The following is a 15,029-nucleotide window of genomic DNA, read 5'->3' as shown; positions in this document are numbered from 1 at the left end:
ATCAGTTCAACTGATGGCCACCTCCCAGCTCTCAGGGCCACACAAGGACCCACCCAAGAGCGCTCGCTGAGAGGGGACCATGGGTGACCCAGGCTGGCCAGCATGGGGGTTGGGGGACAGCACTCCAGGCAGAGAAGAGCCACCTCACAGGTGCAGGGCAGGTGGTGGGCTCAAGGGGCCTCGAAAAAGCTTGGGCGACTTTATCCACAACAAGAGGCCTAAAGGTGAGCCTTGCTGGTGTCACATGTGGAATGCAAGAGCTGTTGCCTCTGCTGTCCCTGTGCACCACTGCCCAGCCCCGGTGACACTGTCCTGAGAGGCTGTGCAGGTGGCCTCCACCTTGAGGCACCAAAGTTACAGGGTTACAGTGTGACCCAACCCACGCGCTCCTGTGATAGCCAAGGCCTGCCTGCTACTGAGCACGACATGGCTGCTCAATTAGTCAGGGGCATGGCCCTCCAAGGGCTTCCCAGGTGGCGCAGCAGTAACCTGCCTGCAATGCAGGAGACCCGGGGTCGATCCCTGATCTGGGAAGATCCCCTGGAGAAGGAAATGGCAAGCCACTCCAGTATTCTTGCCTGGAGAATCCCATGGATGGAGGAGCCTGGGGGGTTCCAGTCCATGGGGTCACAAAGAGTCAGGCAAGACTGAGCATGCACGAACTCACAGTCCTCTAAGCTACAGCTCACATGGCCACCCAGCCTCCTCACTGGCCACCCAGCTTCCTCGTTCGCCCACCTCTGACTGTTCTTACAGCAGCCAGAGCCAGGCCCTTGAACACAAGTACTGGTGTGTTCCTCTTCAACCCAAAAGCACTCCATGGCTTGTCACCACACTTAGTCACCCAGGGTTGGTTCCACTCCCACTAAGTCCCTGCATGGTCTGCCTTGGCTACCCCTCTAAGCACTTGCACCCAGCACGCTTCTCTGGGTGCCTATTTCCTGGACATGCCCACCTCACAGCTGTTCCCTCAGCCCTGAGCTCTCCATCTCCTCAATGTTCACGTGGCTCCCCCTCAGTCCCTGGTCACATGTGAGCCCTCAGGGGGCCTGGGTAACCACTCCGTTTAACCGGGATTCTGAATCCACTGCTGCCCACCCTCTGCCTCTCACTGTATTTCACACAATCGCACAACCTATCAAATCCAGTTATCTTCTCTTTCCTCCACTTGAAGGTCACTCCCACCCAGGCACGAACCTTGTCCATTTGGTTCCACAGCAAACCCCAGTGCCTAGACTGGGGTCTCAACCACCAGTTGGGTGGGCAATTTCACCCACCCCAGAACACTTGGCAATGTCTCGAATTCAGCTGTCACAAGTGGGGGTTTGGGCCGTGGTTGCAACCCCTGTCAAGTGGCGGGAGGCCAGAAGATGCTGCTCAACATCCTCCAGGGCACAGGACGGCCCCCCAGAGAGTCCTCCAGCCTCAAAGCCCATAGAGTCCAGGGTGAGGAGCCCTGTCCTAGACACACAGCAGGGACCCAACAAACATTTGCAGAACAAAGAAGTAAATGAGGGAGTGAATGAACAAAAGAACTTGGAGGCTCAAGTCTCAAGTGAATGTCCATGCAGTTCTCAGGGATATCAGTGGTCTTTTCTCAGGGGCCTAATAGTTCCCTTAATTTTTCCTCTAATTTATATTTTATGAGTACTTACTCTGCCACGAGTTATGTGCTAGGTTTACATTGGTGAGCAAAACACTCACAGTTCCTGCACTCACAAAGCCCATAGTGCAGGAAAGAACATTCTGAGGACTTTCTTGGAAGTCCGGTGGTTAAGACTCCATGCTCCTACTGCAAGGGGCTCAGATTCAGTCCCTGGTCAGGAAACTAAGATCCCACATGCTACATGGCATGGCCAAAGAAAACACTCTGTTAGAGGCATCTTGGGACCTGGAGGGTTCCCCAACTGTGTTACTATCAGTCATGTGACCTTGGGTAAGTCACCTGACTTTTCTGGACATCTCTTGGTCACATGTAAAATATAAGGGTTGCTTTGATCTTGAAGCTAAGTCCCAACATCTATACTCTGTGCATTTAATTAATCCTGAGTGAGTGAATGAAGTCGCTCAGTTGTGTCCCACTCTTTGTGACCCCGTGGACTGCAGCCCACCAGGCTCCTCCGTCCATGGGATTCTCCAGGCAAGAATACTGGAGTGGGGTTGCCATTTCCTTCTGCAGGGGATCTTCCCAACCCAGGGATCAAACCCAGTTCTCCTGCATTGCCGGCAGACGCTTTAACCTCTGAGCCACCAGGGAAGCCCATAATTAATCCTAGAGAGGTCTTTTCCTCTTTGGCATTTTTACATGAGCATAATACCATGAGCAGAGATTACAAAAGCTTGAGGAATCCACATGCCCATCAAAATGAGACTGGTTAAGTAAACTTCCATACCATCCACACTCTGGAACTCAACTGTAAGTGAGATGATGTAAAACAGCCTCCAAGGAATGAAGAGAAGCAACATATACCAACTGCCTCCACTCTCTCTCTAAAAGTACTTTCACAATAAAATGGAATGAATGAAATCACTGCTACATGAAACAACATGGATGAATCTCACCATCATGCCTGGTGACAGAAGACAGATATAAAAGTATAAAGATCAAAGGACTTGAGGTATATGAAGTTCAAGAACAGGCAAAAGTAAACTGTGCTGACAGAAATCAGTATGGTGGTTGCCGGAGGATTTGACTAAAAGAGGACAAGATGGAGCCCTCTGGGAGTACTGGGAATCCTGATTTGTCAAAATCAGCTGAATTAAGATCCATGCATTTCCCTCCATGTGAATTACATCCCAATGAAGAAAAATGAGAAAGGAAAATGCTATACACCTTCTACACATGGGTGTCTTCGCACAGACATTTTCAGAAACAACATATAAGACAGTTATCAGCGGTTGCCTTTGGAAGGGGGATGAGGGACTGGGAATGAGAAAGACTTCATTTCATTCTCATAACCTTGATCTTGTGGGAAGTTCACACAACCAGCATGTATTACTATTTCAATAGAAAACAAGTCATTCAAAAACCACCATGTTCTGGAAAGAAAATCACCCCTTCTCTTAGAAAGGAAAACTCATTTCCGGTCACCCCTTGCAAATACAGTCAAGCAAGGGTCTGATAATAAGGCCTTTCCTACCGCCCACTTGCCAGAGTTTGCCGAGTGCTCACACACATCCCCTCCTCACCGCTAACTCACCCTCCTAGGTCTGGTTCAGGAGGGCTTCTGGGTGAGCTGAGAACTTCCAAGCCAGCAGGTCTCAACTGGGACCTCAGGTCCCTGCAGTCAAAGGCACCTTGAGCTCAGGTTAAAAACATTCCCCAGATCTCAGTCAGAATCCCCCACAAGCCCAAGAGTCTGTGTTTCTTTTCTAGCTTCTTTTTAACTTTTTATTGGGCACATTTTCAAATATAGAGCACATTATGGAGAAGAGTTCAATGAAAAACACCAGACTCCATCAGTGTTCCTATTTAACCATACTGGCCTCTTCGCACTGTCTCTCCATTCAACTGAACCATTTAAAAGTAAACTACTGTTAGCATAGGTGCATTATATGTGGAATCTAAAAAGAAATGATACAGATGAACTTAAAAACCAGAGACTCACAGACTTATCGAATGAACTACTTGCCAGGGGGAAGGGATAGTTAGGGAGTTTGGGATGGACATGTACACACTGCTACAGTTAACATGGATAACCAACAAGGACCTGCTGTACAGCACAGGTAACTGATCAATACTCTGTAATAACCTTATAGTTACCAGAGGGCAAGGATGGGGGAAAGGATAGCTATGGAATTTGAGATGGACATGTATGCTGCTGCTAAGTCACTTCAGTCGTGTCCAACTGTGTGTGACCCCAGAGATGGCAGCCCACCAGGCTCCCCCATCCCTGGGATTCTCCAGGCAAGAACGCTGGAGTGGGTTGCCATTTCCTTCTCCAATGCATGAAAGTGTATACGCATTGCTATATTTAACATGGATAACCAACAAGGACCTACTGTATAGCACGTGGAACTCTGCTCAATGTCATGTGGTAGCCTGGATGGGAGGGGAGTATGGGGGAGAATGGATACATGTACATGTACGGTTGAGTCCCTTCCCTCACTTTCCACCTGAAACTATCACAACATCAGTAATCAGCTATCAGTCAGTCAGTTCAGTCACTCAGTCGTGTCCGACTCTTTGCAACCCCGTGGAATGCAGCACGCCAGGCTTCCCTGTCCATCACCAGCTCCCGGAGCTTGCTCAAACTTATGTCCTTCGAGTCAGTGATGCCATCCCAACCATCTATCTTCTGTCATCCCCTTCTCCTTTTGCCTTCAATCTCTTCCAGCATCAGGGTCTTTTCCAATGAGTCAGTTCTTCACATCAGGTGGCCAAAGTATTGGCCAAAGTAATCAACTATACTTCAATACAAAATAAAATGTTCAAAAGAAAAAATAAATTACTGTGGTTCTCAGAGTGGTTCTCAAAGCGTGTCTGAGATTCCCAAGACTTTTACAGGGGTCTGTGCTGTCAAAAATATTTTTATAATAATCTTATATTATTTGCCTTTTTCCATTCTCATTCTCTCAGGAGTGTACAGTGGAATTTTCCAGAGGCAACATGACATGTGATATTGCAGCACTGAATGCAAAAGCAGGTTTGAGAATTCATCTTTCTATTCAGAAGTACATAAAAGAGAGCTCCAAGGCATTAAAAAAAAAAAAACACTTTAATAGTACCCTAAGCTCTCATGACACTTCACCCCTAAATACTTCAGCATGCACCACCGAAAAATAAGACTCTTCTATGAACACACATGTCAGTTATCTTCTGCTGTGTAACAGATTAGCCTAACAGAGAACAGCAGGAAACAACCACGTCTCATCTCACTGTTTCTGTATCAGGAATCAGGAGCGACTGAGCTGGGTGCCTACTGCACCGTAAGATTATCACATCTAATCAAATTTACAGTAGTTTCCTCATGTCATCTACTAGGCAGTCACATAAAAATAACCCAGGTATCCCCAACACCTATTATAGATGCCTGTTTAGGCCAGGATCCAGTCAAGGGTACAAGTTACATTTGGTTATTGTCGTAGACTGAAAGTATCTTTCCAGAATTCATATATTGAAATCCTAAACCCCAATGTGTCCCCAATATTAGGAGGTGAAGCCTTTGGGAGGTGATGAGGTCATGAAGGTGGAGCCCTCATGATGGACTAGCGCCCTTATAAGAAGAGACCTCATGTGTGGATCTGAGAGTTGAACCATACAGAAGGCTGAGTGCCAAAGAATTGATGCTTTTGAACTGTGGTGCTGGAGAAGACTCTTGAGAGTCCCTTGGACTGCAAGGAGATCCAACCAGTCCATTCTAAAGGAGATCAACCCTGAATATTCATGGGAAGGAATGATGCTAAAGTTGAAGCTCCAATATTTGGCCACCTGATGCCAAGAGCCAACTCACTGGAAAAGACCCTGAGGCTGGGAAAGATTGAGGACAGGAGGAGAAGGGGGTGACAGAGGATGAGATGGTTGGATGGCATCACCGACTCAATGGACATGACTTTAAGCAAACGTCAAGAGATGGTGAAGGACAGGGAAGCCTGGTGTGCTGCAGCCCATGGGGTTGCAACGAGTCGGACACGACTTAGCGACTGAACAATGACAAGACAAGACCAGAAAGCTAGTGTGCTCTCTTCCCACCATATGAGGACACAGGGAGAAGATGGCCCTCTGCGTCCAGAAGAGAGCCCTCACCAGAATCCAACCATGCTAGCACCATGATCTCAGACTTTCAGCCTCTGGAACTATGAGAAATAAACGTCTGTTGTTGATAAGCCACCTAGTGTGTGGTACTCTGTCACAGCACCAGAGCTGCGTAGCACAGTGATTCTATGCCTTATGTCTCATTTGATGGAGAATACTCCTCCTTTTTCATTTTCTTTCTCAGTATTGCCTGCGTGAAAAGACAGCACCTGATAGCCCACCCAAGGTGCCAAGCCATTCTGGGAACGAGGTTCCTGGCTAGCTGTGGGTGCCACCTGCAAACAAAATGGCTGAAGTGGACAAAGGAGGCTGTCTGGGCCCTGGCCTCTGCACACTGGGTCTTTCTCACTAAAGACCAACCCTCTTCCCAGGAGAGCCATTTTTATGGGGCCGCAAAGAGGCAGAGAGAGAGAGCTGAGAGCAAGGGAATTGGAGGAGGGACACCTTGCAGTGCCAGGCCCTCAGAGGGACAAGGATGATTTTTCTAATCATTCCAAGCCTCCTCCCCCAAACCCACTGCACATGGCCCTCATCCTACAATGCAACTGCCACCCTTGCTTCCCGTCTCCCAGGAGTTCCCGGTGTGCTGACCCTTTACCATCCATCTGACCCCCTGAAAACTCAAAGCAGCAGGACTAGCATGAACAGTAGCCCTATTTTATGGATTTGGCAACAGCTCTGGGAGTGGAAGTGAGGCGGCAAAACCGCCTCTGCAAAGTGTCAGAGCCAGAGCTTTAGTGGTCAGTCCTGCACTGAAGCTTAAAGGGCAAGACCGTGACCACCACCACCTTCAGGGGCCAGACGGGGGCTCTGGGGGCAGCTTGCGCTGGCCTCCTCCAGCCACACATGCTGCCATCATCTCCCCGCCACAACGGGTGCCAGCACCCTGTTATCTCCCTCTCTGCTTGTGACACCTCCACCCGGTCTTGCTATTCCGCTTCTGCAGATCAGGACGGTGACTCTGGGCTACTCCGGTTCCAGACATGATGGTCTAGTGCTTGTGTTTTTTTCCTTTCTCCCTGACACTCTCCCTTCTGCCAAGCCAGCTTCCCGGCTACAACTGGCACACACACAGGCCTCCCCTTTTTGACAGAAGCTATTTCTGGAACCCCACAGCAGAAAAAAAGCCTTCACACTGTGTTTCCCAATATATACAACATCATGAAAGGGAATCAGATCTCCGACCGAGGGCTCAGCATGAAACAACTCACAGGAAAATGAATTCTAGAATACTGGGGCCTGAAGAACATTGAGAGGTCATCTGAATCAATGATTCTCAAGCAGGGGCAATGGAGCCCCACAATGGGACAATGGCAGGGTCTGAAGACATTTTTGGCTGTCACAACTAGGGGCATCTAGTAGGTGGAGGCCAGAGGTGCAGCTGGACACCCCCACAACAGATTTCTCCAGCCCCAATGTCAACAGGGGGCTTCCCTGGCAGCTCAGCAGTAAAGAATCCGCCTACCAAGGCAGGAGACGGGGGTTGGATCTCTGGGTCGGACGATCCCCTGGAGAAGGAAATGGCAACCCACTCCAGTATTCTTGTCTGGAGAATCTCCTGGATGGAGGAGCCTGGTGGGCTTTAACAGTCCACGGAGTCGCAAAGAGTTAGACACGACTGAGCAACTAAACAACGACAAAATGTCAATAGTGTCAAGGCTGAGAAACCCTGATATAATACTCCTCGGTTACTTTGAGGACAAGAAAACTGAGGCCCAAAGGCACAAAGTGACTTGGTCCAAGTTGCACAGTCCCAAAGGCAGAGGTGGAGCTAGGTCTCTGCTATCTATCATCTGCTCTGCTCTGTCTAGGGTTGGGCTGGGGGAGAAAGGAGCATGGGAACAAGAGGATCAGAAAAGTCTTGTAGTCAACCTGAGCCAAATGAAGAAAACTGCAGTAAATTAATTACTAAATTACTGTAGCAAAACATCAGGGTGTCCAATTGCTGAAAGAAACGCCTTCTTCAATTATCAACTAAAACAGCATTGCTTTACTGGTCCTCCAACAATTGCTGGATGGGTCAAAGGATACATGGTGTGAGGTCCAGTACAATTTAGCAATACCACGGCTTCCCAGGGGATCACGTTTTACAGGTAAGATCGATCATATTCTCTTCCTAAGGGTACTGCATATATCCTGGCCTCATATGTGAAGGAGAGAAAGGAAAGCAAACACAGGTGGGAAATCTCAAAAGTGTTCATTAAAATCCCACATCCTGTCCTGTTAAAATTGAAGTCACCTGATTCCCCCTTCATCTGTCGCTGCATTATCAAGCCCCTTCTTCCAGCAAGCAAATTATTTAGCAAGGGAATTAAAAAGAACACTGAAAAATCATAGGGTTTGGTGTTCAGCTCCACCCCCTTCTAAAGACCATTTTGTTCTTAAGAGATATAACTGGTTTGCCTTCTCTTACACGCCTATTGGAAGCTTTATTTTATTGGATACTGTTAATTTTTTTAATCTATTTAAAACACCAGGAGGAAACAAACATTTCTGACATATCCCCTTTAAACGCTACAATCTTGCAAAATAATGCAAAACAATTTAGACCGCACATCTAGCTCTTCAATTGCTAACCAGTAAGTTTCCGTTCCGTTTCAAGCAAAGCAGCTTTGGCTTTGAAAGAAATCAGGCTAAATACTGAGAACAAAACAAACCCCTGTAAGAAGAATTAGTAAATGTGTCATTATTTAAGAATCACTCTGACAGTCGGTAAACAGTTGACAGTTCTCTCGGACAAGCCCCTCTCTCTCTTACAATGCATGTATTGTGTTCATTCCTGATTTTTTTCCCCTCCTGTGCAGGAGGCCGGGTCTTTCTGTCTGGCCCCAGGCCACTTTCCCGGGATGGATGGGCACGACAAGACTCAAGTCACGCGTGAGCCTACAACAGTCGCCCTCCACTCCTGCCCCCGCGCCCCCCTGATGCCTGATGCATGCAGCAGCCCCAACAGCCAGAGCCCCTACTTTCGTTTTCTGGGGTGCCGACGGGCTGCAGGGGCTCCGCCTGCAGAGTCTCTTACCTGCAGTGCCGCATGGCGCAGGCCGGTCGCCCACCTGCACCGCATCCTAGAGCATCCTTTCTTCAGCGCGACGGCTGCGAGCGCGCTGACGTCACCGGGAGGCGGTGCCCACACCGCCACGTGATGGCCTAGGGGCAAAGAGGGGAGGGTGGGAAGACCCTGGAAGTGAGGAGGGAGTGGCCGGGAAGCCCCGCTCTGGCCTCCGTTCTGGGCGGTGTGTTTGATGTGGGCAGCTGGCCTAGACTTGCACGAACTGTGGGAAACAAACAGCACACAGAAGGGAAGACCCAAATGATTCCAGGCTCCACGCAGGTAATAGGATTTCAAAAGAGCTAGCAATAAGGGGATTAGTAATGAAAGGAAATGATTTAGTCTTTTATTTTTCAGTCTTCATCAAATGCAATGGAGAACTAAACAAATCTATTTTGTGCAAATCAAAATGACAGTTAAAATATGGAGTGCATATACATACTTTGCACAGAGGGTCCATGTTTCAAATCGTATATCAAAAGCATTAATCTGAAGTATATTAGTTGTGGCATATAATACTAATTGCACTAATAAATAATGCTTTCTATTACTCCATAACAAATAATGCCTGCCAATATTAATGTGGTTTTGAAAAAAAAACTGTGCCATCGCATATTTATATTTCTTACTTGAACATTTGATGATTTAAAATAAAGTGCTATTGCGTGAACGTTGTACTTGTGTCTGTTTTCGTAAATCTTCTGGCAAAGAATTTAATCTCTCAGACATGAAAGTTAATTCACAGTAACTCATTATTTCACGTTTTCTAATTTTTATCACATTCTGCAGAAGTGAATCATCTCACTATTGCAGAAAATATGTACAATGTCAATATTTCTCATTCACAACTGAAACAGCCTTGCCTAGAAAGAGTTAGAAAATTCCAACTGTGACCATTTCGTAAATTTGAAATGGCGTATTTCAAACTTAAACTGTGAAAATATCAACTTTCTTGCCAAACCGCATAAACGTTTTTGAAATGTGAAAGGGCAAAAGCAGGACCTGTTTTTATTTGATTTCCAGCTTCATATAGATTAGTTTCTTTTCGTTTGAGTTTAAATGGCAATTTTAACATTCCCTTCGCTGGCGCCCCTGAAAGAGATGTGAAATAGATTGTTTCACGAGCAGGCCGGGGTTACTTGCTATTTATTCCGGCAGCTTTCGTGTCCTTCTATATTTAACCCTGGACGCTTTTACCACCATTCCCTCCGGATTAACCGAATTTCTGTTAAGATCAGTCTGTAATTTGGCCCTTGCTTCTCACAGCAATCGATTATTTTCAACTCGATTTTAAAAATCAACAAAGTGGCCACATGGTATTCTCGGGCCCTACTCTCATCTGTTTTTCTGAGGGATAAGTAACTTACCTTCTGCTTTCAGCTTGGTGGGATATAAAATTTAAATGCTACCGTAATCCCCTGCTCCAGTGGGTTGAGGGTCTGACAAATTCATTTTCCTGCCAGAGGCAAATGTCGATTTCAGCCTCAGGCGCCCCGGGCGGGCCCCACCCCCAACCCCCCCCCAACTACCCCCTGCCGAGAGCCAGTCTGGGAGTGTCACGTGCTCCACCCAGCCACTCAACCCTACCCAGCCGGCTCGGTCACCTCGGAGGCTGGCCCTGCCCATCTCGTTCGCCTCGTACAGCCGGTGCCTTCGGGTCCAGAGAGAACTCCGCGTCCCCGATACGGGACGCGCTACCCGCTGGGACTGGGTTCGGTGGACGACAGTGATGGGTGTTCCAAGAATCAATGGAGGTGGGGCCGGGGATGATCTATATTATGCCCTCCGAGGTCTGAAATGACATGCTTTGTGCTCCGACTTAACGGAAATGACTACAAGTAAAGGCACCTTCCTCGGCGTGAAGCGATTTTTTTTTTTTTTTTTGTCAGTAGGTTTCACCTTCTCCAGGTGATTGCTCAAGTGTAAAAAACATTACAGCAAACAGACGATTCAGGGCGCAGTAATTTTCAACAGAATGAGGTCACTTCCGACATCCTCCACCCCCACCTATGAGATTGTCCTTTAGGCAGAGGTTTACCAAAATAAAAACAAAAACAGAAAACGACACAACTAAAGCAAACAAATAAACAAAAAAACAGATACCACCCATAAAAATGTAAATAATCAATCTTCCTGGTGGGCTGTTCAGCAATTCCTACCAAAAGCCTTGCAAATAAGTGCAGGCCCATACAGTGGGCCAGGAACTTGCTCCAGGGGGAAAAAGGGGAAGGAATGGAAAGAATTGTGAAAGGAAAAACTGCTGCAATATTATTTATGCCCTCAAAGCACCAGAAGCAAGTTAAGTGGCCAAAACCAGAGGGTGGGTTCAGTTGTGAGACACAGGTATAGTGGAAGAATTAAATATCCGGTAGTAGGTATTTTTTGACCTGGAAAGACATCCACGGTCTATTAAATGAAAAAAAAAACAACTTCCAAAGTGTTATGTGCTGAATGATGGAACGAACGTAAGTCTGTACGTGTTGAAGGGAAGCAAAATATGCCACCCCAAATATGTCACTTGGCATTTCGATTTTTAAACAGTCTGTGCAAAATAGACACTGACCTTCCTTGGCCCCCCTAAAAGCACGTGAAATTACCCTCCCTGTACCAATGGATAAAAGGAATTCACCTCCCGGAAGGCTGTATAAACATCCTTGCTAACTTCACTAATTTGCTAGCCTACTGGGACCCTCTTGTTTCTCTATTTTGCACATTGTTTCCCTGTCTAGAAGGTATCAAAGCTGCCTGCTTTGATGACTTCTTGGAGTCCCCTACAATAGGAAATTAAATTACTTTTCTCCTGTTAATCCATTTTGTATCAATTTAATTATTAGACTAGTCAAAAAACTGGGAAGAAGGGAAAAGTTTTACATGTTTTATATGTGAATATAGAAAACAACTGGGAAGCACATTCATTCAAGTATCACCTTAGTATTTCACTCATTAGTGAGATTAAGGGTTTTTCTCCTTTTCCTCTTTTTGGCTTAGCTGGTTTTCTAATTTTCCTATCATTAACCTGCAATGCGTTTATAACAAGAAATTGCTATTGTTTGGGTTTTTTTAAAGCACCATAGGAGACATGATCATGGAATATGTGTATTTTGCTACTTTTTGATGCATATTTCATAACTTGAAGATTATGGATTTTAACCTCAAGAGAGAACAATTCCTAGTCTTCTGAGTTTATTCTGCCCACAAAAATGTTTAGGAAAGAAGGTGGCAACTCCGAACTGGAATTACCCTTTCATCCTCTGTAGGTTCAGCCTTAATTTCTCATCCATTTAAAGGCACTCCTTATTCTGCTCTGTGTGAAGATTCAAAGTTAGCCGTTACGATCCTTCCTAAAAAGATTCTTCAAACACTTATGTAATAACCTTTGAGTGTTAATTTCTCCATATTGGTGCCTTCTATTTTCTTCACACATTTCTACTTGTTAATCCCTTTGAATCTTTCACATTTTCCCCCTCTTATCTGCTGCTGGCACATTTGGTAAGGCCTGGGGACAGTTGGGGTTGTCACAACTGGGGGGGGGAGATTGGGGGGTGCCAAGAAACCTTGCATATAAAGTATAATTTGATGCCCCGAATTTTCCATTTCACAGCCTATTTATTTATTTATGGCCACAAGGCTTGTGGGATCTTAGTTCCCTGACCAGGGATCAAACCCAGGCCCCCTGCATTGAAAGTTCTGAATCTTAACCACTGGACCATCAGGGAAGGCCCTTCCAGTCATTTTTTTTTTTTAATATATATATATAATGTTATCTCCATTTTCTTTTTTTAAAAAAAATTTTTTTTCTTTATTCACTTGTGACTATGCTGGGTCTTCTTTCTGTGCAGGCTTTTCTCTAGTTGTGGAGAGTGGTGGCTTCTCGTTATAGAGCACAGGCTCTAGGCACACAGGCTCAGCAGTTCCAACACACTGGCTTAATCACTCCGGGGCATGTGGGATCTTCCCAGACCAGGGATCAAACCGATGTCTCCTGTATTGGCAGATAGATCCTTCACCACTGAACCACCAGGGAAGTTCCCCTTCCTGTTCTCTGTCATATAACATGCTGGAAGCTCTGTTTCATGATAATCCCTTAAATGTGGTACTGCTGGCACAGGGAAAGTCTAATTGCCTGTATGTGTGTGTCTGTGCTCAGTCACTCAGTCATGTCCCATTCTTTGTGACACCCCCTCACCTCCGGGCTGTAAACATCTAGGCTCCTCTGTCCATGGAATTTTCCAGGCAAGAAAATACTGGAGGAGGTTGCCAATTCCTACTCCAGGGGATCTTCCCGACCCAGGGATCATACCCTTGATCTCTTCTGTCTCCTCCATAGGCAGGTGGGTTCTTTACCACAGTGCCGCCTGGGAAGCCCTAATTGCTTGTATATTCATAAACTATTTCAGAATCAGTGCACAGGAAACTGTGAACAGTGGTCATCTCTGGAGAGCAGAGCTTAGTGGCTGGGGCACTGAGAGGAGAGGGAAGTTTTCATAGACATGGGAACACATAACACGATTTAAAATTAAAAAAACAACAACAACAACAACAACAAACTATCTCTGAGATACAGTGTTACACCAGAACCAACATGTTCTCTAAATGTTCTCAGATACTACCTTAAAGTAATACATGACTGTGTTACATGTTACTGTCTGTGCTGTTTGCCAAGCTTCTGCAAGCCTGGATTTTTCCTTCTGGAGAGTGGGCAGCAGTAGGGGTAGTAAAAGTGTCCACCACCTGCTGCAGTATCGAGGCTTACATGAGAGATCTGGCAAGAGTAAACAGTGTTGGTAGAGCTTTACTAAAGTCTGAGAAACAAGGGAAAATGTGTACCCCTATATATGCTTATCAAAATATCCTCGCATACAAGTAGAAAAAGGTATACTGACTCACAATCAGGGCTTTTCCTCATGGTTTGGTGGTTAAGAATCCACCTGCCAATGCAGGAGACACAAGAGACTCAGGTTCGATCCCTGCCCAGAAAGATCCTACTTGCCACCACAGAGCAACCAAGCCCATGCACCACAACTACTGAGCCTGCACTTTAGAGCCCACGAGCCGCAGCGACTGAGCCCACGTGCCCTGGAGCCCGTGCTCCATGGCACAAGCCACCGCAATGAGAAGTCTTCACACTGCAAGTAGAGAGTAGCCCCTGCTAGCCACAACTAGAGAGAAAAGCCTGCACAGCGATGAAGAACCAGCGCAGCCAAAAATATAAATAAATTTTAAAAATGTTAAAAAGACAAACACACACACACACACACACACCTACATATAAAGCCCCACATGACCCAATTCATTTGCACACCATTCTCAACTCATATAAACGCACCCACAGGTGCAAGCAGAGCATGTGCAAGAGAACATTTAGAACTCCCAGCCAGTTGGAAATGATGGGCACAGTAATACAGACTCATCAAACACACAACTTGTTTTTATTGTAAAATGTGACATTTTACTCATGGTGAATGTAGGCATTAATTTTGATTTTCATGAATAATCTATTATCTTGATGACAAAATCTTTTGATACCTACTTAAATTTTGCCTCCAAGGCTATAGTGCCTTTCTCACCTCTTGCAAATTCTAGCCCTGTGTAGCTGGTACATTGTACTACAAGCGGGGCGTCTGATAAAACCTGGAGGTGAAGACCTGTTCCATCTCTTTGTCCTGAGCTCATGTGCATCCAGTCACACTGTCCAAGTGAGCAAATGCATGCGAGCCCCCTTGCCTAGTTGGGTGCTGTGCACATGGCCAACTCACAAAAGATTTGGGAAATAAGTGAAAGAGGCAAATGATAAGAAGATGCCATCCAACCTTCCCCAGACACTCTGAGCTGTGGTCACAGACTGTGATGCACACCTGAAAGCTACAAATGTGGACCACATTACCCTGTTTGTGGTGACAAACATCAGCCTTGAAAACTGTCTGCACTTCTACAGCAGCATCATTGTCAAAGATGTTGTCATTCCAGGAAGCCTGAGAGAAGATCCTGGGTAGCACTGAAAGAAAGTGTTGGTTGTTCATTCGTGTCTGACTCTTTGCAACTCCATGGACTATATAGCCCGCCAGGCTCCTCTGTCCGTGGGATTTCCCAGGCAAGAATAGTGGAGTAGGTTGACATGCCCTCCTCCAGGGCATCTTCTTGACCCAGGGATCGAATCTATGTCTCCTGCACTGGCAGGCGGATTCTTTACCATCTGAGCCACGCTTGAGGGCTAAGCAAATC

At 46.3% G+C, this 15,029-nt stretch overlaps 1 protein-coding gene across 7 annotated transcripts in view; it reads right to left on the bottom strand.

The window, feature by feature from the left end:
• CLCN4 (Cl-/H+ antiporter 4) overlaps window positions 1-10,529 on the bottom strand; it is a 72,835-nt gene extending 62,306 nt beyond the window's left edge. For 2 of the 7 annotated variants that reach the window (XR_015158543.1, XM_086386874.1), the window contains exons 1-2: window positions 10,175-10,293; window positions 8,778-9,030 (exon numbers count right to left, since the gene is read on the bottom strand). The gene's annotated coding sequence lies outside the window, so the exon portion shown is untranslated. Of the gene's footprint in view, window positions 1-8,777; window positions 9,031-9,809; window positions 9,900-10,174; window positions 10,294-10,411 lie in introns of those variants that run through there. The other 5 variants (XR_015158544.1, XM_086386877.1, XM_086386876.1 and 2 more) reach the window with 4 other exon arrangements.
• Between the last annotated feature and the right edge of the window lie 4,500 nt (window positions 10,530-15,029).

This window comes from Bos grunniens, chromosome X (genome assembly GCF_055505025.1).
Source record: "Bos grunniens cultivar Pamir isolate PY7600 chromosome X, Bosgru_T2T1.0, whole genome shotgun sequence".
NCBI lineage: Eukaryota > Metazoa > Chordata > Mammalia > Artiodactyla > Bovidae > Bos > Bos grunniens.
The sequence above is the reverse complement of the archived record's forward strand: the minus strand, read 5'-3'. Positions and strand labels throughout refer to the sequence as shown.